The 23,289-nt window shown below is 44.0% G+C and overlaps 1 protein-coding gene and 1 long non-coding RNA gene across 3 annotated transcripts in view; one reads left to right on the top strand and one right to left on the bottom strand.

Annotated features, from left to right (window-relative positions):
• TNR (tenascin R) overlaps positions 1 to 23,289 on the bottom strand; it is a 550,455-nt gene that overhangs the window by 374,778 nt on the left and 152,388 nt on the right. The gene's annotated exons all lie outside the window — the stretch shown is intronic.
• On the top strand, positions 18,336 to 18,778 carry LOC125433466. Its single transcript, XR_007244623.1, has 2 exons — positions 18,336 to 18,367; positions 18,653 to 18,778. It is a non-coding gene; the product is annotated as an uncharacterized LOC125433466 (long non-coding RNA).

Here is a 23,289-nt window from a genome sequence, read left to right on the forward strand (position 1 = left end):
TTCTTTCAGGAAGCGCCTCATTCCCTCCTTCCAAGACAGCAACTTGTGTATTGAAAACCTACAAAAATATAGCACAGTGCTATTATAAACCATCTCAGAAGGAGAACAATGGTGATACAGCAGAAGGCTTTGGAAATGTTCGTTTATTACAACCTGCACAACTGGCCTTGTCTTCGGCAACTCGGGGGGGGGGGGGGGCTGAATTATAATTAGGAACATGTTTTGTTCCAGTGTCAAGAGCCCCTTTAATTCTTTACAATTATCCAATCACGCATAAAGGGAGAGAGAGTACTGTGCACCATCCTCTCAATATGCATGATCTCCCTTTTGTATGAATGAGGGAATGTGTGTCTCTTACAACTTTAGTACAAGTGATCAGAGACACAGTGTGTGGTGTCACTTCTGGGGAAAACGCAAACATGATATTATGCCTCTCTAGGAATCACCAGAAAATGTATGATAAAACTATAGTTTCTGGCAGTTCCTAGGGGAGACTGATGTAACTTCCAGGTTTTCCCAGAAATGACATCACACCATCTGCCCCATAGTAACTGTGTTTTCTCTGAGCAGTGGCAAAAAAGGAGGACCTGGGTTGCTCCTGACTTCGATGCAGCTACAATGAAAAAATCAACAACAGAAATCAACACGACTGGATGAAAACCTTTTTCTGAGGATATAAAGGAGAGCCAGCATAAAGGATATGAAGGAGAGACTCTAATCTGAAGAACTGGGTTTGATTCCTCACTCCTCCACATGAAGCTTGCTGGGTGAGCTTGGGACAGTCACAGTTCTCTCAGAACTCTCTCAGCCCCCACTAAGGTAGGCAATGGTAACAACCTCCAAATGTCTCTTGCCTTGGAGACCCCATAGGTTAACTGTGACTCAGTGACATGTGAACATAAACACACAGAGGATATAAAGAGAAGTCTTGCACACAATGGTCCAGCTGTCCACAGATTCCGAACAGATCCCCCACCCCCCCAACTCTTTTTGCTTGAGTGCCACTAGCTGGAGATCCAGGGAAAGAACTTAGACTCTGTGACATCACAAAACTGTTTTATTAATTCCATCTCAAAAGTACCAGATGCAATCAAGGATACGCTTTGTGTCTTCCTATCACCAATCTGTATTTTATTAGAAGGGTTTCAAACAGGATTAGTGGGCTATCGGGTTGCCTGCTGACTGTCAGCTGGCTGGTGGGTAGAAGCAGGCCAGCAGAAGTGGGGAAGTGATATTTGAGCCCCGGCACAATGACCTAGGTTCTGGGTTGATGTGGAAATTCTGGCATCGCCTTGGAAGACGCTTATTACCACCCCCACCCCCGACTCTATGGTTTCCATAGAGTACCAAAACTATATATTTGAGGAACAGTGCTAAAGCATCCATGGTGTGATGCCAGTGCTTCCATGACATCATAGTGCTGGGTGTGGAGATCGTATACCCAGCCCTGCTCTGCTCCTGTGAGGCTTCTGCTGTAAGGAAGTTTCCTACCAGATGGAGGCAGCGGAGATTTCTTTAAATGGAACACAGTTAGTCTGTTTGGGGCGGGGGAAATGTTTATGAGGAATGTCAGTTTGTTCCAGTCAAAATGTTAGTAGTATGATAAATGGAGACATACAGTTTTGACAAATAAGGAATTTCATATCTATCAAATTAAGTATTAAAGAATTAGTAACTTCCCTTTGAATAAATCCAGTGTGCCTGAATTTTCTTGGTTATGTAACAGACTTCTGATATTGATGTTTATGTGTTTATTAACGAATTTGTTAGTATTTTTGATTAAGTATCATTATTTCATTGAGTAGCTGATTAGTGAATGGCTGCTGCCTTTGCTCCATTCTGACACTGCAGTGATGCATGCATTTTAGGTGATAAATAAATATCGCATTTACTTTCCAACAGAACATTCAGTTTCTGCAGGATTACAATGTATTTTGAATCAATGAAGAACTACATAAAAATGGTCTGTGTTAAATGCAGCCTGGTTTGCAGTATGTACTGGGCCTCAAATGAGTAGAGGAGTAGGAAAATAGGTTCCTGCATTCACACAGACAATATAACATGGCAGGTCCTAGAAATCTAGTGAGTTGTGATTAATTTTCATATGATTTTGGGGTTCAATCTGGGTGGGATAAACAGGGGGAAGCTTTGTCTGGAAGACAATAGTGGCACTCAGCAGTTCTTGCTCTGTATACGTAATTTTTCTCCTTCAAAAAAAAGATGGGAAAAGGCACCCAAAGAAATTGTACAAGGGTCTTCATGTAATCAGGAGAAGGTGTGAAGTGCCAGGTTCCCACTTTACAACACAGGAGCAGAACATTCCAAGATTTCACTATGTGAAATAAGCGCTGCGAACTGTGTCAAAAGGAAATTGTACAATTAAGGGGAGATCCCTTGCTGATTGGTAGAACAGCATATGCTTTGCATGCTAAAGGTCTCTGGGAAAGGCATCTTGGGTAGGAGGACTGGGAAAGAACTGACAGCCAGGAAGACTAGAGAGCCAAAATAAACAGGTCTGGATTAGATGGTTGGCCCAAAGGTCTGTCTTAATTCACAGCAGGCTCATATGTTCAAAATACTGTTAACCTAAAAGACAACATATATAGGTTAAAATGCCAAGGCAAGACTGTTATTGACCTACTCTAAACTCGCTTGGCAAATGATCCAGTTACCCTTAACTGAGGCCCCTTCCGTACATGCAGACTAATGCACTTTCAATCCACTTTCGCAACTATTCCGCACAGTAAAATCCAGCTGCAAAGTGCATTGAAAGTGCGGGGCGCCTGTCTTAATTAATTTATGAACTGGGTTGCTTAACCTATAGTTCTGTAGTAAACTGCTGCTTAGTTCTTAGGTTTTAATGATTTTAGTATTTTATGTTGTTGATTGCTGTCTATGTAACAGCCATGTTGGAAGCCGCCTTGAGCCCTTCGGGGATAGGCGGCCTATAAGTTTAATAAAATAATAATAATAATAATAATAATAATGTGCGGAAGGGGCCTGAGAGTTATTTGGCCAATTATCCATGCCCTGCTGGAATGTAAACTAACAAGAAACCAGATTAGCAAAAGGCTAAAATGGTAGAAACCAAGGAAGATGCTTCAGGGCAACCCATTCACTAGGCATCTCATTCCCAAAGCACTTGTCCAGGAAGTGTGGAAGAGTGCTGACCAGTCACTGCTCTCCTGCCTGGCCACCCAGCTGTGGCAGCCTCAATGGGCTGATGGCAGGTAGACTCCTCCTTCCTACCCTCCCTCCATCACAGGGGTAGAGCCTTGACCATTCTCCTCCCTCCTCCCCTCTGTGGCACCTCGCCACCTCACCTATGAAGTGTGGGAGAGGGTGGTGGCTTCTTGCTGTGCTGTGTGTGGTGAAAAGGGGAGGCACTGCTGTGCCCCATCACCAGGCCACCCCCTGCTGCCAGGGAAAGAGGAGAGCAGGCAGTGGCAGTTGGAAGTAGCAATATCAAATGTGCAAAGGAACTGAGAAGACCCATCGGGGGGCAAGCAAGTGGTCAGCTAGAGAGGGTTGTAAGGTTAGTGACTCCTCCGTCCTTCTGTGTCACCTCTTGTCTGTCCTTGCTAAGTATGATAGCTGTCACCTCCCTCCATTTCTAAGATGCTTCCATTCATGCAAATATATGTGTATAAATTGCACAGGTTTTTTGTGGGTTCAGCTGGTACTGCGTTCAGGACGAGAGGGAGGCTTGCCCACTCTACGTCCCCACCCCCTTTTCAACCTTCTTTCCACCCACTGTGCTGTGGAACCCAGTCGTCCCTTCTGGTAGGAATCTCCTGAAATTAAATGCACAGCCTTCAGCTCTAACATGGAGCTTCTTTTTTTCCCCTTTTCTTCTTTTGAGAGACTGATTTTAATCCAATTGTGATGAAGCCAAAGCATATCAGGCCTTTTGGAAATGAGATCAAGCAATGTTCTCTTATATCTCATGTTTTCCTAAGTGCAAAATTAAACCCATGATGGATGTTGTTATGGGCAAATGCACATTCCTTCCCAGAAAGCATCAGCCCTGCAGAGAAAGATGCCAGGGCAGGGTCATTAAGCAAGGATGAGCCAGCCGGAGCCAGGTCTGACAAAAGGTTTTAAGCATATGAAGAATGGCACTGCAGCTGCCTCCCGTTGTATTAAGAACTCTGGGCCAGTGGGCACTGTGTGCGCTTTCCTCCAACCTCCGCTTTCCAGCACAGCATAGTTAGCTCAGAAGGAAAACGGAGAAAGCCCCAAGAGGAAATCCTGGTGAATACTGCCTTGCCTCTCCAGAACTGCACATTTTTGCAGGAAGGGGCCACAATGTTCCTTTCCTTCGGGATATGTTTATAATTAATTTATAATATGGCAGTACATAAACTACCTTGTCTCTCTGTTGTGGTTATATTTGTGTTTTGTAATAAACCACAGAGGCGATATTAACACTTCAAATTTCTCCTTTGCTTTATGGAAAGGGATGTGTCCAGTGGTGGGATTCAAATAATTTAACAACCGGTTCTGGTGGTGGGATTCAAACACCATTTTAACAACCGGTTCTTCCGAAGTGGTGCGCACCTGCTGAATCCCACCACTGGATGTGTCCCTTTGGCATGCACACCTGGAACATGAGCCCTGTGTAGGCATTTGTAACAGTGACTATTCTTTGAGATGAAGCAATGGGCTGCCCAGGGGACAGTGTGGCCCAAAAATGTCCAATTGGCCCCAGTCCAGATCAGAATTTGTTTGCATCATTCCTGAACGCTTGAAAAAAAATGTTCAAGGTGTTTGTGCCCTGTATTATTTTTGCATGTGCCATCTTGCTTGCAATTCTTTGCCATGGCTGTTCCCTCCCTCTCCTCACTCAGGGCCCCAAACAAAATTTTGTTCCTGCCCCAAGAAAAATAAACTATAGTAAATATCTTCATCAGGCATGAGTTCTCCACAACCAGGAACTTTTCCTCTCCGGTTGTTGTTCTGTGTGTTTTCCAAAGGGGTGCCCCCCTGCAACTAAGAATGATTTGGTCAGTTCCATTCAGTTCTTAGTATGCAGCTGCATTGGCACCCTAAATAATACACTGAGTGCTATCCCAGTCGATTGAAAATGAAATCAGCCAAAGCTTACAGCAGCTAAGAAAGCCCTGGTCCACTTTATTTTCATGACACTGGGAAGCACTCTCTATATTGAGCAGGAAAACAGCTGTGAGACTTTGGAATTTGAAACAAAATTCACCAAAACTTTCTCAGGCTCCAATATGCACATCACATAATACAAAAAGGGGGAAAATGAAAGGGGAGGTCAAGATCCTGGCTGTGGACAAGAAGGTAAGAGGAAATTATGGAAGAATGCTAGAGTGTGATTGAGAGCCACGGACTTTGATCTAGAGAACTAGGTTTGATTCCCCACTCCTCCACATAAGCAGCAGACTCTAATCTGGAGAACCCGGTTTGATTCCCCACTCCTCCACACGAAGCCCGCTGGGTGACCTCACAGTTCTCTCAGAAGTCTCTCAGTCCCACCTACCTCACAAGGTGTCTGTTGTTTTGGGGAAAGTAGGGAAAGGAGTTTGTAAGTCGCTTTAAGACTTCTTACAGTTGAGAAAAATGGGGTGTAAATCCAGACACTTCTGTTTCTACAAACTCTGCAAGCACAAGGACAACATATGAAATCTAATGTAGGTGCTTTTATAATAGACACCCCAAGCTGACTTAGTGATCAACTAGGTGTGAAGCAGGTATCCAGTCAGCCATCATGCTGAACACTGCCACCACACAGATGCAAAAAGTTCTTGCAGTAATGCAGGCAAACCTTCAGAGTGATACAAAATGCTATCTTAGCGAATTACTTCAGTTATGGGCACGAGAGGGGTAAATTACTACTAGTCTATTGCAGAACATAAGAAATACCCAGCTGAACCAGATCAGTGGTCATCTAGTCTAGCATCCTGTCTCAAACAGCCAATCAATCAATCAATCAATCAATCAATCAATCTTTATTACAGTCATAGATCAGCATAAGGTAAATAAAATAAAACTGAAAGGATAAGACATATTAAAACAGTAAATATATAGATAACACCTTCTTTTTAAAAAACCTACTAGAAAAAGGAAATTGGGAACACAAAAAGGTATAAGAATATAAAAGAAATAGGATAAACGCATAAACACTAAAAAGGAAGAGTAGCCAACCAGTTGCCCTGAGGGACAACATATAAGGTATAGAGAAGGAGATCTGCCCCTAATATTGCTTCCTGGCACTCGTGTTCAGAGGTTTACTGCCTCTGCATGTGGAGGTTCCCTTTAGCCACCGAGGATCTCTTCTTCCTGAATATGAATCCTCTTTTAAAGTCTGCTGTGCTCATGACAGTCACTGTCCACTGGCAGCAAATTCCATAATTTAATCACTCATTGAGTTAAGAAGTACTTCTTTCTCTTTTGTCCTCCCGAACCGATAGCTCATCAACTTAACAGCCCCTCTTAGTTCTACTATTACAGGAGAGGCACAAAAGGTCCTTTCTCTCTATTTTCTCCACCCCAAGCATAATTTTATGAACCATGATTATCCCCCTTAGGGCTAAGCTACCCAAGACATTTTAATGAGTCAGATCCAGGACTCACTTTCCCTGCAGCCAAACAACAGCTGGGGGAACATCCTTTCTGAACACTGTGGTGGGGAGTGCTGATTCGTTTTGGGACTGAGGTACACGGACACCTTCATTGGACTGAACTTGTTAAAAAGCACCTGGTGCCGTCTGGCATTTTCTCTCTAAACTGAAAAGTCCCAGACTCTCTAAGCCTTTTGTCATAGGATAAGCGGTCCAGCTCCTGAATCTTCTGTACTTTCCAGCTCGGCAGTATTTCCATCCCCTGGCCTCTCCTTCTGACCTGCTACTATGATCAGGAGAACTCCAGCCAAATTTCCCTGTAAATACACAGCCAAGTCCATTGTTAAGTGATCTTTAGACTGTGTTAATGAAAGCTATGCTTTCTGATCTTCACATTATCAATTCTGCCAAGGAGGCAGAGCGGTGACTTCAGTTTCTAACTGCTTCTCCTTGCTTTGTGTAAGGATAGTGGAAGCCAAAGCATTCCATGAATGGGTAGGCAGAAGGAAGGGATAGATATTCCAGATCATGCCAATATCATTGAGAGAGGGAGGGGATTCCATACACACTGAACAGCACTCTGTTATTACATTTTTAAAGAACTGTTTTCAGCCAGAAATGAAAGTCCTGCTGTGCACTGTCACGGACACTTGGCTCTTTTTAAAAAAAACTCTGTTCCTTTGTACATGCTCAGAAGTTTTGAACCTGAGGTGACAGAAGTTCTGCTGGCCTTATTTGTTTATTTGTTAACAGGTGTGTTTGGGGCCTGTAAAGCAGAAGGACCAACCATTTATCCCCGTAGCCCAGAAAAATAATGCAACCAAAAAACACTTTAGTTTGGGCTATGGCTATACCACTATGAATGAACTGAACTAAGATACTAGACTAAAAGGAGGCTAACTCTGGCAGTGGTCAAGCAATTCACCTGGTACTACTCACCCCGTGCTTTTGTGCAGCTGCCAGAAGTCAAAGGTGGATTAGCCTCACATATACATGTACAAAAGGTGGGTGCCCTCAAGAGCCTGCCCACTGCCTAGTGCCTTGAGTGGATTCTCCCTCTAAAAAAACCCTCTAATGGACTGTACAACTCTGACTGAGCAGCTTTCCTTTTTTTTTGTTACTGTCAGAACAGATTTTTAGTAACGTGGGGAGGGTGTTTTACTCTCTAATTTTTCCCATCTTCACCATTAAATTAAATAGAAAGAAGTCCTTAGCCGCACATCCAGGGCACTTTTCAGTTAGGCAGAGAAGCAGCTCTGAAGGGATACCAAAATAACCCATTTGCTTTCTGTCAAGAAATAATAAATTGGCACCAGAGGCTTGTAATGTTAAACCGTGAAATTAAAAGGTTTTATTTACAGGAACCAAATGAAAGAGCTTTACTGGCAAAGGAATAAATGAATGAATATATATGTAAGAAACTGGTTTCTGAGAGGCCACTGTTTACAAGTTGTTTTAATACCTTTTTCTAATTGATACAAATTTCACACAGATCCTTGAACACTACTATCTCTAACACAGTCTTTCCACTAGAGAGAGAGTCTCTCTCACACCATGCTTCTCTCACACCATGCTTCTCATAGGAGGATGGTTGTTCTCCCCCAGGAAGATCCAATCCTCCCCCACTCTCGAAAGCTTCCCTGTTCCATATCTGAGTGGGGTTTTCCTTAGAGAAAACTACCAAGCCACCTATGTGATCAATCAGTGTTACTGTGTTATGGGGCACTTTTGCACATGAAGAATAATGCACTTTCAATCCACTTTCAATGCACTTTGCAGCTGGATTTTACTGTGTGGAATAGCAAAATCCACTTGCAAACAATTGTTAAAGTGCATTGAAAGTGCATTATTCTGCATGTGCTGAAGGGGCCATGGTTAACTCCAGGACCTTGGCACAGATTCTTCAACTGAAATCTGTCCTCCCTGGCATTTAATCAGAGAAGAACCGCTCACTTTGAACTGGCCCTCAGCTACCAAAGAACACAATTGCAACAGAACAACCATTCACTCTGACCCTATTTGGCGTCACTCAGACAGGGTGCTACCTGATTAGACATGACAGCATGCCCAGAATCAAGTCAGCTCAACAGGTCCCAATCCTTAATTCATGAAGAACTGTAAGCAGGTGAATTTCCAGTGAAGGCACTGAAAACAGGGTGAGGGGAGAAATCATGTTTTGGGGCTGATCAAGGAGAGTTCCCCTTAATCCCACCTCACATTGGCATTTTAAGGATGAAATGTAAAGGTGCTAAAGAACTGAAAAGTGCAACACAGATAATGGCCTTGCTTACTCCATCTTCATACCAAGACATCACATTTTTTTTCCTTCTGGGCATCTGGAGTATGCTAATTTCAAAATGTCCAGTTGGATGGTAAATATGGTATGTCACTATCACTGTTGCCCACAGTGGCCTGAGGTAAATGCCTCCCCCAACACAGCAATGGGGAGTGAAATACTTTTGTCAGAATCCCTTATAAATAAATATCCATATATCTCTTCAGAACCTGAGATTCTCATTACCCATTGGTACATTTGTGACATGGGGAATTGGCAAACCTTGGCTGCTCACCTCAGTAGGTTGGCTTCAAGCCAAATGGATTAACTAGATCCTTTGCTTAAATTCCCTTTGCATGTTAAATAGATACAGTATTTTTTTATTCACTCCTCCTGCTTTAATCTCCTGTGTGGTACAGCTCTGCTCTCTTAATCAGGCATGCCATCTCATCACAGAAGTAGTTGAATTTCGATTTTGGCTGGTAAAGAATACTGCAGAAGAATTTGTATAAATGGCTTGGAGACCTTTTAAGATGTGTGGTCCAATTATGAGTGCCATCTGCACTGCAGTGACCGTGAACAACTTCTGTTTACAAGTCTACTTCCTGGTAGTCACATCCCCAAAGTCTCTATGTGTGTGGGTGTGGGTGTGTATACATGCTGCAATAAGGTCTTAGAGCCCAGTGAATTAAAATAAATAAACAACAAGGACTGTTATCTGGCCTAGAAAATGAGTCATGAATCAGGAAATCCCTAGTTGAATTCTCACTTCTGCTATGAATTCACCAGCTGCTCCTAAAAATATTTATATCCCACTTTTTACAATTTGTTCCAAACAGCTTGCTCTAACAGAAACCTACAAAACCATTAAATCCAGACAACTCAAGACTGCAGAATAAAACAATGAACATAAGGAGAAACGAATCAACTCAATTTCAAAATTAAAAGCAGAGGCTTTATATGCGCAGTGTCCCAGGTTCAATCCTTGACTTTTCCAGTTAAAAGGGTCAGGTAGGAGGTCATATAAAGGACTTTGTCTGAGACCCCAGAATGAAAAAGAAGAAAAGAAGAGTTTGGATTTATTTCCTTCTGTAAGGAGTCTAAAAGCGACTTACAAACTCCTTCCCTTCCTCTCAGCAAATTCCTTTGGAGGTAGGTGGGGCTGAGCGTTTTGAAGAACTGACTAGCTCAAGATCACCTAGTTCACCAGATAAGAGTCTACCCACTCATGTGGAGGAGTGGGGAATCAAACCCAGTTCTCCAGGTTGGAGTCCTCCAGCTCTTAACCACTACACCACGTTGGCTCCCAGCTGTCTGTCAGAGGAGGCAATTACTGACTTTAATAAGGCAATATACTGAGACAGACTTTGCAATTAGTATTTAAAACATCAGTCAATTGGGTGATCAGTGATACCCAAGGTCACAATTGGGGACAATCCACAAACTGCCAGCTAAACCAAAAGGAGAAGGAATGGAAGACATCTGCATCTGACCATTCAATGTGGAAAAGAGTAACTGTACAGAGGAGAAAACCCTAACCCTAACCCCTGCCCCCCAAAGAACACCCTGTCATCCAAAGCTCTGTGGGTGGGAACACCTGGCGAGCATCTGAATAAGATTGTAATAGTTAGGCAAATGCATATTTAGGGAGATGTCCATCTACCCTGGACCCAGAATAATTAGGGTTTTAAAGGACAGAACTATCACATCAAACTATACCCGGTAATAAACCGTCATGGAAGCTTGCTGGGTGACACAAAACCAGTTACTCTCAGCCTAGCCTAAGGGGTTTCATGTTCTGAAGATGCAGGGGAGGCAGGGGAGAATGATATAAAAGTCCATTTGGGTCCTCAATGGGGAGAAAAGTGGGGTATACATATCAAAACAAAATCAAGTCTCCCTGTTTCTTTTGAGATATATCACCAGCCTGATTGACTATGGCAGTTTTGGCGGCAAAAGCATGAAACCCAGTGGAAATGGGTCCAACAATCAGTTTCATCTTGAGGCAAACTATTCTTTCTCTCTCTCTCTTAACCTCTATATAACCATCTTTTACTCTTCATACTTGAAATAAATCAATTTACAATTGAAAGCTACAACTCAGACATGAGTTTAATGGCCAACTCTGGACAAATCAATCTCTCAGCATCAGTAGTTCCTACCTGGTAAAATGGGAATGATAATGGCTCCCCTCACAAGGTTAAGGTGAGAGTGGATAAGTTAAGGGCCAGGGTGTAAAATCAGCATTGTAAAATGGCCGTGGAACTGCCATACCAAAAAATACCCTTGGGAAATGCCTGCTCATCACAAAACATCTATCCTCAGTAGTAGTTTTTATGGGCATCTCTGGACTCAATCTAGAACTATACATGTGGCAAAGAGGGTGGTATAATCCTGAGCTGGTAGAGTGAGCTGTACTACTTCAAGTGGGGAAAATGTATGAATTTACACAGAGAAATCTAGCATGTCAGGGAAAATGTTGCAATGCATCCCTTCTCTGTGACAACTAACTGGAGAGATGCCTACCCAAAAACTCCACAGAGCAACTGCCAGTCAGACAAGACATCTCAAGCCTGTTTGATCGTATGGGCACCTTTGGAATTCTAACACAGGGTGTTGAATGCAGAGGCGAAGCTACCAGGGGACGGGTGGGTTGCGAATTGCACCGGGCAGGTTCGTTTGCGGGTTTTTTGGTATTTTTAGTGTTTTTCAGTTTTTGGCCTGCAGGGGGCGCGGTTTTTAGGCTAGCAGCACCAAATTTTCAGAGATTTTTTGGGAGACTCTCCTGATGATACCATCCAATTTAGGCGAGGTTTGGTTCAGGGAGTCAAAGCTTTGGAGAATCTCGGCTCCCTAGTTTAAACACCATTGAAAATTATGCTTTTTGGTGGGGCGGGGATTCCAGTATCACAGCGGCTGCCTATGGGGTGGGGCGCAAAACTCAGATTTTGCACCAGGCTCCATTTTCCCTAGCTATGCCTCTGGCTGAATGAAACCACCAAATTGCTGCCGTGAGAGGAAAAGCCAGCCACAAAATGGCTGCAGCATTTCAAGCAGAAGCTCTATTTTATAGGTTGCCTTTTAAAGCGAACATACTGTTTAAAAATATGTTCCTGTATATACACAAGTTACTTTCAGTCACGCAGTAAAGATCCTTGTGCTGTGGTGGCAGCTGCCACTGAAGCAGCATTTTTAAAAATCTGCAGAGCCAATCAGATTTCCAGTGTCCAATCAGAAGCCATGCTTGGCAATGGCCTCATCATGTCCCACTCACTTTCTGTAAATACTTGGCAGATGTCAGGACAAATGTCAGTGAGTATCAGGGTGCCCCTGGGCACCATGTTGGGGCTTTTGGAGTAGACACTACTGACCCTGATGGACCAATGGTCTAATTCACTATAAGGCAGCTTCATGTATTCATGCATATTTTTCTACTTGCAGGGGATTGGGGGGGGTGGAGTGTTCATTCACATAACCCTACTCCTGCTATGGATTCCATGGAAATGTTAAAGCTCAATCTAAAGGGGAGGGATGGTAGAACAGCAGCTGGAAATGCTGCTGCCATGCTGCCTCCAAAGAGGCAATTAGTGGAGTGAGAGCCAGGGGAGAAAGAGAAAATCACTTCTTCCCCAGGAAAGCCCATAAGCACACAAGACTTACAACATATTTTTTGTGGCATACATCTGCAGGGCTGAAGGGGGGCATTCCCCTGGAATGCCCCTCTCCACACTGCTGCAGATTCCTGCAGCGCAGGGGAGATGGCGTGGAGGAACACTTCCTGGTTCCTGTGCCACAGAGCCATGTGGTGCCCCACCACTGGGGTAAGTCCCTCTGCACAGGTGCCTGTGCCACTTTGCCAGTGCAACTCTCCTGCTACTTCTAATGTGGCTTTAGCCCCCTTTAGATAGCAACCTTAATCACATAACTGAAGGGGGAAACGTTAAACAACTGTACTGTCAAGGTCCGAAAAGAAGCAGTACCTGATGACTGGTACTAAAAATGCACCAAAACCAAAAAACAGGGGACTTTCAAACACCATTGAACAATTCACCAGATACTCTAAACTCCTTCCCCCTACCCCTACCTCACTCCAGTTTCTAAGATGAGTCACACACATTCAAACCACCAGGACACATACAAATGCAACTGCAAATGAACTCCACCTGGACATTTGCAAATTTGAGCCACCCCCCCTCCCACCTGATTGGAGGACAAAGCAGACACCCAGCCACACAGTTCACTCCACACTAAACCACAGAGAGAATACGTCTTACCATGATATTCCTCCGATACCAGCCACAGATGTGGGTGAAATGTTTGGAATTAAAACCACCAGACCATGGCCACGCAGTCTGGAAAATACACAACAGTCAGTTTGAAAAAAATATTTCACACCAACCTTTTGTTCTGATCAGGTCCCGCAAAATCAGGCAACTTTGATTAAAAATTTCAAAAGGAAGAAGAATCATAGTTGGCTTGATGTACAAACGCTTGTGTATGCTAGAAAGGGGGGTTTAAGAATGGAGATGCAATTCCAGAGGTAGTCTGAACTGACCACAAGAAACAATTTCCTTGGCTAAAAAAAGTGTGTTTACTGCTCCAACATTTGATGGCTATTTCTTTACTACTAATTTACTGCAAGCTATAAATTCTACAACTTCAGAGATCCTGAAGGAAAACAGCAGGTACCCAGCCTTCATTTAGACAGCAAAATACAGGGCACGGCCTGAGTTTAGAGAACACTGCCTCTCAGGTCTCAGCTGTCTACAGTTTTGTGTTTGATGAATTCAACAAGAAATCTGCTATATAGAGCAGAATTTTAAATATTCAGCTATTTTTAATGTTTTTATATGGTTGTAACCTACCTTGAGTGCTGAGAGGCTCAGGAGAAAACTGGGCATTATCAATATTTTAAATAAATAATTATTGTTATCACCTTATTTAAGGCATAACAAGCACGTTTCTTGACCTCTCCATCATGGAGAACATGTGGACAGTGTCTGCAAAATAAATTATTGTTTAGCAGGCTTAGCTTGGTGTATAGATCATAGTGCTGGCTCACTGTTCCACGGTCTCCTCTCCTGTTCCTCCGTCTGAATACCTTGCCATCCTTCCTAATCCCCCAAGTTTCAAATTCTGCCAAAAACTCAAATGTCACACACAGGATGAGCAGCACAAAATGGAACGGGTTTGAGCAAAATGACAAATTTTGCATAAACCTGAATTTATTTGGAATGCATTTGTGATCTCAGTATTGTGATGCACAAGTGTGAAACACTTCCCACATTGCCAAACGGTGAGAAGCCTATCAGTAGCGCTCAACAAATTCAATGTCCTTTGATTGTCTTTGTAAATAGTAGTTTTATGCAAAAGTACACAAGCAGAGTATAACAAAAGCAAATAACACTCCTCCAACAAGTAGTACAGCTTTTAACTCTGCATCACCGTACCCTCTGAGGCTGAAACTGATTTTCAGGCTAACTAGAAACTCCCATTCCCTTTTCTCTAAAATTAAGAATGAAAAACTGGTGCCAAATCATAGAGTTGGAAGAGACCCCAAGGGCCATGAAGTCCACCCCCCTGCAATGCAGGAACACACAATCAAAGCACTCCCGACATATGTTCATCCAGTCTCTGTTTAAAAACCTCCAAAGAAGGAGACTCCACAACTCTCCGAGGCAGTGAATTCCACCGTCGAACAGCCCTGACGGTGAGGAAGTTCATCCTAATATTTCAGTGGAATCTCTTTTCCTGCATGAATCCATTACTCTGTTTCCTAGTCTCTGAGGCAGCAGAAAACAAGCTTGCTCCTTCTTCGACATGGCATCCCTTCAAATATTTAAACATCGCTATCATGTCCCCCCTTAAGCTTTGCTTCTCCAGACTAAATATCCCCAGCTCCCTAAGCCTCTCTTCATAGGACGTGGACTCCAGGCCTTTTACCATTTTGGTTGCCCTCCTCTGGACCCATTTCAGCTTGTCAATATCCTCCTTGAATAATAACTCATATGACCCCTCCAGGTATCCCTTTCCCAAACTCTGATGGGTGTTACATCCAAAGTTGGAGTGGGATTCAGGACTCAAACATGGCCACAATTATGACAATATATCTACAGCTATTAGCTATATGCATTACACACACACACTGCTGATCTGCTATTTATAAACCATCTGGGGGGAGTTTTCATCAGGAAAACACATCTTACACATATCTTACACACTTGCCTTCCAGTAAATTTGACTTTGTCTCTAGGTATATTGGTGAGGAGAATAAGGAAGTCTGGTTGGTAGCTAGTGCTCAGATGTTTTGGAGGCAGCAAACAGCCCTTTACCACTCAGATAGGTGCAGAGGAGTCAAGGGAGACGAATTGCATCCCTCCTTAAACAGTGAAAACGTCAATAATGCCCTGTTAGCAAAACACTTGGCCGGTGTATTTGCTTCTCCTTTTCCTTCTGAGATACGGTATAGGAGAACTGTCTACTGTGATTAAGTTGTTGAATCTGGACCTGCCCCCTCCCCCTCCAAGGCATTCTCCATATTTCCTTTCCTCACCAAGAAAAATGTTGTGTTTTTTATAAACCAATCGTATATTTGGAAGGCAGGTCTGCTGAATCCGTAAGACGTACTGCCAATCAAGGGTGAATGGCATTTCCGCTTTAATCAGACCCCACACGTTTAGTTCTCTCCCTGACATTTTCCCCTCCAAATCTCCCATGAAATGATCCTATAAAAGGTCAGTGTGTTACTTTAATTATTCTTTAAGAGACTCAGTCCCAGGATTTCATCTCTCTCTCCCTTTTCAGGTTCTCCATGTCCAGTTTATACAGGCAGAAGGATTAAGTGGTAACCTCTTTCACAGATTATTTCAGATGCAGTTACATGTTTGACTGACTCTGAATAGAAAAACCCTTCCTTTGCATAGAAATCAAAAAGCTTCCCTGGTATCAAGGAGAAGATTCAGCCCAGCTTTCTCCCTGGCATGCTAGTTTTCTTCACACCTAGGAGTGAGCAAATCCTCACTTACAAGATGAGGATGTCCGGGGTGGGGAGTAATGGAGGGTTTGCCCCCCAGCAATCCTAATTTTGATATTTTAAAAAAATACATTTAACTAGACAGAAAGAAGCACTAATAGAGTAATCTCTGAGATGACTCTTGGTGAGAAAATAATTGTAGGCTTCAGCTTTGAGGCCAGGTTACTCTGCACTTTTCTTGAGAGCTGAGAGGACCAGCTGGTAGCTTGATTCTGATCAAATGATGCTGCTGTTTCTGCAAGTTTCACAAGACATAGGCCCCTTCTGCACACGCAGAATAATGCGTTTTCAAACCACTTTCACAACTGTTTGCAAGTGGATTTTGTTATTCCGCACAGCTTCAAAGAGCATTGAAAGCAGTTTGAAAGTGCATTATTCTGCATGTGCGGAATGAGCCCTTGAAACATACAATGATAATATAGGCTGGGTGGGAATATTATTTATTTATCAAATTTCTATCTCACCCTTTCCCAACTGGGTCAGCCTCACAGCAGCTAACAGTCACAATAATCCCACAATCATAATTGTTGAATAAATATATAATAAAACATACAAAGAACTATGGTATTTGAGTATTGTGGGGTTTCCAGGGTGTATGGCCGTGTTCCAGTAGCATTTTCTCCTGACGTTTCGCCTGCATCTGTGGCTGGCATCTTCAGAGGACCTTCTGAAAGTTGCCAGCCTCAGATGCAGGCGAAATGTCAGGAGAAAATGCTACTGGAATACAACCATACAGCCCGGAAACCCCACAACACTCCAGTGATTCTGGCTGTAAAAGCCTTCGAAAATAAATTGACAATTAACAATTAAGTTAACCAGAACTGTCTAAAAGCAACTTAAAAGATGGCATCTTAACAGTAGATTCCCCCTTATCATATGAATGAACAAAACAGCAACAGAAACACAGCAGAAGACAGCAGGGAATATAGACCCTGGAAGGATCCGGCAGGGCTGGTCATCGTAACCGGCTACATTTTACTTTCAGTTTTCTCTTGTTTACAAAAGCCCCCAGGACCTGAGGAAATTTCTCCTCCTGGTTTGGACCCTGCCGAGGCCCTTTTCTCCAAACAGAGATCAACAGGCTGTTACTCTTGAGGAATATCTGTTGCGGGAATTCGATGACGTTCCCCTGGTGAACCATGTTGTTTCAGAAGCAGAAATAATGACTGAGGGTCAAGGATTATTCTAAGTGCAGCTACAGGCATTTTGTGCAGAGTCAAAAAAATGTGCAGTATAAAACAGATTTCTGTGCAGCAGGTGCAGGGTATTTAATAAACAATTAGGTTGCTTCTTTAACAGAAATTACTGAGAAAAAGGCAGAAAGTGGAGCAGAAGTATTGTCTCACAACTCAAGCAATAAGCAGAATCCAGTAACTTCAAGACAACGTTCAAACTACCTGTTGTGTTCATCACCAACATTATCTTTCACTGTTTGTCTTGTGATCATAAGCAAATATTCTTCAACACTAGAGCACATCATACAAGCTCTACAGTCTGTGAAAGTAGATCTAATCAGAGTGTAGGGCAGTGATAGCGAACCTTTTCGAGACCGAGTGCCCAAACTGCAACCCAAAACCCACTTATTTATCGCAAAGTGCCAACATGGCAATTTAACCTGGATACTGAGGTTTTAGTTTAGAAAAAACGGTTGGCTCCGAGGCGTGCGTTACTCGGGAGTAAGCTTGGTGGTAGTCGGTGGCTTTGCTTTGAAGCAACCGTGCAACTCTTCCAACGGGTGAATCACGACCCTAGGAGGGGTTAACTCAGGAGCAAGCCCTATTGCCAGCAACCGAGCTTACTCCCAGGTAAAGGATCACGCTTTACTTCTTCGCATGAAAATCAGTGGGGTTTAACAGCACTTAACAGGGTTACCTACACTGCTTCCCCAAAACTAGGTCTTAGGTGTAATGCTAATAATTGAGCCCAGAGGCCCAGGCCAGCCTAGATACGTGGGACGAGGGGGGGGGGGACTTGTTTATGTGTGCCCACAGAGAGGGCTCTGAGTGCCACCTCTGGCACCCGTGCCATAGGTTCGCCACCACTGGTGTAGAGGGGGAGAAATGGCGCCTGGAGGCCCCACCTCCCACCCCCATGGGGCTCCGCCCCCTCACTGCTGCCAGGAGCCTTCAACCCTGGACATGACTTGAGGTCAGGAAGACACACAAAGCAAACACACCCATCATTGTGTGTGACATGTGCACTGTGAGCCTATGGAGATACTGGATCACACAAAATTATTCCCTGCTGTTAAAAGGGCCGTACTTATCGCATTGTCCCTCCTAGCTACAACATAAGCAATTGAATGATCCTGTAGCAGCCTGCGCAGAGTGAATACATGGTTCTGTTCAACTGAGTTCTGTCCTGCTCAACAGAGTTCTGTCCTGGGCGCAGTGCTATTTAATATTTTTCTCAATGACTTGGGTGATGGAATAGAGGGCATGCTAACCAAATCTGCAGATGACACCAAATTAGGTACAGTTTCCCATTCAGTCGTGTCCGACCCTGGGGTATCACTGCGAGCAGTGATTTTATAGGCAAGCCTCTTTTGTGGGGTAGTTTGCCATTGCTTTCCCCAGCTATTCTTTACCCCCTAGCTCTGAGCTAGGTACTCATTTACTGACCAAGAATGGATGGATGGCTGAATTGACCATGAGCCAGCTGCCAGGATATCTGACCCACAGGGGGCTCCAACTCCTGACCGTGTGAGTGGCAGTGCAAGCACTTAACCACTACACCATGCAGCTCTTCTCAAATTAGGAGGGGTAGCTAATACCCCAGAGTTCAGGGTCAGAATTCAAACTGATCTTGACAGATTAGAGAATTGGGCCAAAAGAAACAAAATGAATTTCAACAGAGATAAATGTAGGATACTACACTTAGGCAGAAACAATGAAATGCACAGATATAGGATGGGGGACACCTGGCTTGACAACTCTACATCTGAAAGGGATCTGGGAGTAAACCAAAAACTGAACATGAGTCAGCAGTGTGATGTGGCAGCCAAGAAAACCAACATAATTCCGGGCTGCATCGATAGAAGTATAGTGTGTAGATCAAGGGAAGTAATTGTACCACTCTATTCTGCATTGGTCAGACCTCACCTGGAATACTGTGTCAGTTCTGAGAACCACAATTCAAGAAGGATATTGACAACCTGGAAACAGTCCAGAAGAGGGCAACCAAAATGGTAAAAGGTCTGGATTTCATGGACTATGAGGAGCAGCATAGTTAGGTATGTTTAGTCAGGAAAACAGAAGGTTAAGGGGGTGACATGATAGCCATGTTTCAATATCTGGAGGGATGTCATGTTGAAGAGGGAACAAGCTTGCTTTCTGCTGCTCCAGAGGCCAGGACAAGGAGTAATGGATTCAAGATACAAGAAAAGAGATTCCACCTAAACATTAGGAAAAAATTCCTGTCGGTAAGGGCTGTTCAACAATGGAATACACTGCCTCGGGGTGGGTGGTGTGGACTATGGAGGTTTCTAAACAGAGGCTGGATGGCCATCTGTCAGGAGTGTTTTGATTGTGTATTCCTGCATCGCAGGGGGTTGGACTTGATGGCCCTTGTGGTCTCTTCCAATTGAATGAGTCTATCATTCTATGATTGGTTTAGAATGCTATAATCTTGTCATTCATTAGACAAATGAAAGCTGTGTGTCTTTCTAGTGCCTTGCCCTGTTATTGCTACATGGAAAAATATAAGCACTTTGTTAGAGGTTATTTCTGAAATGGGTGATTTGATACAGTGCGATAAATCACCTTCAGAGAGAGCTCACTGTTTTCTTACTGCTTTTCTTCAGCACTACATTCTGGTGTCTGATGGGTGGATTGTGTTGCCAACAGTGTGAAGAGGACAGTCGCTCAGGTCAATAACACATAGATGTCATTAAAAGATTCCCCCCTCCCCGCCAGAATTAATTTGTGCAGACACCCATAGGGAGATCTATGCAAATGTGATTTATGCAACTAAACAGTCATGATTCCTGTTGCGTACTGTGGGAATCAGCAAAACCTCTCTCTCATTGCAGACACTGGGGTTACCAGAGAGAGTCCCTGATAGTGTCGTCAACTTGTTTTCTTTCGCACACAGGTTGGTAACTGCTGTTCACTTTGGTGGGGGAAAGTAGAGCATGGCACTTGGGGGCCCAATGGCAGGATCAGTCCTGGGCCTATCACTGGGGAGGGAGAGAGAGAACGAAGACTAGATAGACTTGCCACATGTTCCTTGTTTCAAGGAACCGTTCTCTTTTTTTAAACGGAGCACTCCTGGCTTTCCAGTGATGCTCCTTTATCAGAGATGTTTGAACACATCAGTTAGGTTCACATTCACCAGTTGCAAATACTGCCATTTTTTTTGATAAGTTGACTATTTATGAGCTGTTTGAGCCTGTTCAATGGGTTATTTTTTTTAATGTCATCCAACAGTACGGTATAGTACAGTGCATTTGGCAGCGTTTCAGGCATGCTCATTTTCATACAACCCAATGAGAGTTCTAGTTTCCCTTACAGAGCTGTCTCATTGCACAATGCTTGGCATCCAGTTGGCAATGATGACACTTCTGGGGTTTCTGGAAGTGACATCACACCGTTAGCCTGACAGCCGCATAGCAGCAGCTGCTGCCATTGAGAGCTATGCTTCCATGCTAGCAAGGCAAGGGTTGTCCAACTGCAGCTGGCAATATCAGCGAGCAATTAGATGGAGGGGAGTGGCCCAAACCGATGTCATGCGATGCTGTGGGATTTACAAAAAAATGAAGTGTAAAACCATGGAGTTGTAGGAAATCTTACAATGCTCATGACATCACTTTCAATTTTTACTGGAAGTGATGTTAGCATGTTAACACAGTGCTGGAATATAACCACCACCACGCCACATACTCACACAGATATTTCCTCCTGCCAGCACCTCAGGCACTAGCAGGCAAAACAACAGATTGCTGGCAAGTCTGCTGCTATAGCAAAAGATCTGGCAGCCCTAGCAACGGGCCAGGCCAGCTTATTTGAGACAAGGACAGCTCAGTTTAGATGCAGTAAGGAACCTGTTCTTTCTTTGCTTGGTAACCTTAGCCCTATTACAGACCTTGCTTCTGCTGTAGATTTTGACTTTTCTATTTTCAATGAAATTTGTTTCAAAAAATTCTGTCAACTTCTGGTTCAGTGGTTGAGTCAGAGCGCTTCCCCTTGTAATAAAAGGGGCTGTGCCAAGAACATCAGGGTATGTTTTAAATGGACCCTTGGATACAGCATCTCAACAATGGAATACATTTCCTAAGATGAAGAGTGGGGGGTCCCTTGAAAAAGGTCTTCAGGTGGAGGTGGCAAAACCAACCTGTTGGGAATACTCCAGCAGTGGATTTCCTGCATTGACCATGAGGTTGGGCTAGATGACTTCCAAGACCACTTTCAACCTATGAGTCCATGTTCTGACACAGGTAAGATGTCATTTTCTTATTATCTCACAGTATGTTCCTTATTTTGGAGATCTTAAGGCAGCGACCTTCACAGAGTCATATTTTGCTTTTGCTTAGTTGCCCTGAAAATTCAATGCTTTCTCTGCCAGTCACCTCATTTAAAAAGCAGCATTTTGCTCTTGTTGGTGTGACCCCCAAGATGGTCTTGTTCCCTTCCGCCATTCCACCACCAAAGAGGGCAGCTGGCCCGGTGGCCTCAGAATTGGGAAGGAGAAGGGGTTCCAGCACCCAAGCTCTCTTCCTTCCCTGGACTGGCTTTCCACACTCCCTATCTCTCGGTTCTGAGCTCAGTCTGTTGCTTCTTCCCTGACTAGGTAGAGACGACACCTTTATATAGGTCTTCAGAGTCCTGCCTCCACCTGGTTTGGTCCCAATTCCAGCATCTCTTGCTTCTTTACAGTAAACATGAGCGGCAAGGGTTCCCAATCCTTTTCCTGGTTCTCTAATCCCAAAGTCTGTTTGGGGTCTCCCCTCAGGTCACCTCCTGCCCTCATCCATCCTGGCTTCCCCCCAATCCTGGTTTGCCCTGCCTGTCAGCCCCTACCTGCTCCCTTTGGCACTGACCAGGCTGGCCCTGTGTCTCCTGGGCTGCTACTTGCAAGAGGAAGGCAAGGTTCTCTTTCTGGGTTGCCACTCCTGAGGGGCTCATCTGGCCCTCCTGAGACTTGGTCTTGGTCTCTGAGGTCCTAAGAGGTCTGCCACCAGTTGATGATGTCATCATCTAGTGCCATGGCCACATTTGAGCCTCCATGGTCCTGCTTGTTGTCCTGGCCCCTTTTGGGCTAATGTCAACAGGGGTCAGCAGAAGACCTGTTAATGAAGGTTGGCCATTACCCTATCCCCAGAACAGGGTGAGTGCTGTTGGCTGTTGTCTGCAGCTCTCCCAGTTCTGGTCAGGATGAGTCAAGGGTGGACAGTGCTCCCCAACAGTTGGTAACAAGAAGCCTCTTACTTTGAATGTTCCACTCATGGGAGACTTCTATGAATCCTTCAGGCTGTGTGGTCTTTACCACAGAATTTGAGCCAATTCCTAGAACAGGACCCTCAGTGATATTCCCCTCTTTTTTTCTCCCACTCCCCAAAACATTGAGGGTTGGGATTGAAGGCAGGGCTGGGGATTTGCCTGCTGTCAGTGGGCAATTGGCAAACCTATCTACAATCCCTACGAGACACAGAAAAAGACGGACTGCAAATGTTTGTTGCCCCAGGCCCAGAACTTGATAGAAGACTGCATTTGGTTAATATCAACTCATACAGTGTTATACGTTCTACTCCTTTGGGGTGCTGGGTGGGAGAAGGAAGCCTATGTAGTTTGTATCCGGGTGCAGTCATAGCCAGTCTTCAACAAACAATTTACATAGTATTTCAGTGAAATGCTTTCAAGTAACCCTCTTGATCTGTATCTGATTTATTTCTATGACAAAGAAATTAGTCAGAGGCTGAAAGAAGCAAAATGCAAGGAAATGAGAACGTGGTTAACGGAGGTAAAAAAGGTAAAGTTTCCCCTTCAGTCGTGTCCGACTCTGGGGAACCACTGCAAGCAGTGATTTCATAGGCAAGCTGTTTTTGTGGGGTAGTTTGCTATTGCTTTCCGCGGCTATTCTTTACCCCCTAGCTATGTGCTAAGTACTCATTTACTGACCAACAAATGGATGGATGGCTGAGTTGACCATGAGCCAGCTGCCAGGATATCTGGCCCACAGGGGGCTCGAACTCCTGACCGTGCGAGTGGCAGTGCAAGCACTTAACCACTACACCACACGGCTCCTAACTGAGGTAGAGCCCTGTTATTTTTTTCTCTCCATTTCATGTCTCCCGGCAAAGCATCATGGACATTACCCACACTATATAAACAATAATAGTTGGTCAGCAATGGTGTGCTACTGCATTGATCTTGTCCTCTTTCTTGCTTTTCCACTTC

The sequence above is a fragment of the Sphaerodactylus townsendi genome, linkage group LG05, assembly GCF_021028975.2.
Source record: "Sphaerodactylus townsendi isolate TG3544 linkage group LG05, MPM_Stown_v2.3, whole genome shotgun sequence".
Lineage (NCBI taxonomy): Eukaryota > Metazoa > Chordata > Lepidosauria > Squamata > Sphaerodactylidae > Sphaerodactylus > Sphaerodactylus townsendi.